The sequence below is a fragment of the Schistocerca gregaria genome, chromosome 1 (assembly GCF_023897955.1).
Source record: "Schistocerca gregaria isolate iqSchGreg1 chromosome 1, iqSchGreg1.2, whole genome shotgun sequence".
Taxonomy (NCBI): domain Eukaryota; kingdom Metazoa; phylum Arthropoda; class Insecta; order Orthoptera; family Acrididae; genus Schistocerca; species Schistocerca gregaria.
This window is the reverse complement of record NC_064920.1, coordinates 429,171,743-429,172,366: the sequence shown is the minus strand read 5'-3', so window position 1 is coordinate 429,172,366 and position 624 is coordinate 429,171,743.

Below are 624 nucleotides of genomic sequence, written 5' to 3'. Positions count from 1 at the left end.
TACGGTGTAAGTACCAGTACTAGAATAAAAAAATAGCTGAAATTGCATTCAAGATATACAGAAAAACCCAAAAACGTAAAGTAGAATGGAAACAACGTATTAGATAAGTGCAGAGATCTTATAAGAACATAATACAATAACTTTATAAGAATGTATACAGAAAGCATATGACTCAGGAGGTTGTAAAAGTAGATGAGTATAATACACAGACACGGGCGATGTTGGAAACTCAAACGTAAAACTGACAACAGGAGCCGGGATTGTAAAATTACACAACGTAATCATAATTTTCTTAAAATGCATGTTGTTACGAGAGAGTTAAATAGGAAATGTAGAAGTTCTGAAAGTGAAGTAGTAAAAGTAAATAACCACAGACGTTGTTAAATTTTAAAAGTAAACTCTCTTCAGGTACCAGAGGTCGCTCAGGGCAGCAGATGTTCATTTACTTCCAGAACCTGCTTAGCGACAGCCGCACATGGACATCAGTGGGCCCCAGGCAAATGCCTCGTTTGACTATCGAGTCTTTTTTTTATTTTCTCGCCGTGTTTTGAAGGTACACGACTTGATAACCGTGCTATATAATCTACGGAGAGTGAAACCGCCATAAGACGGTTTGTTAATTTA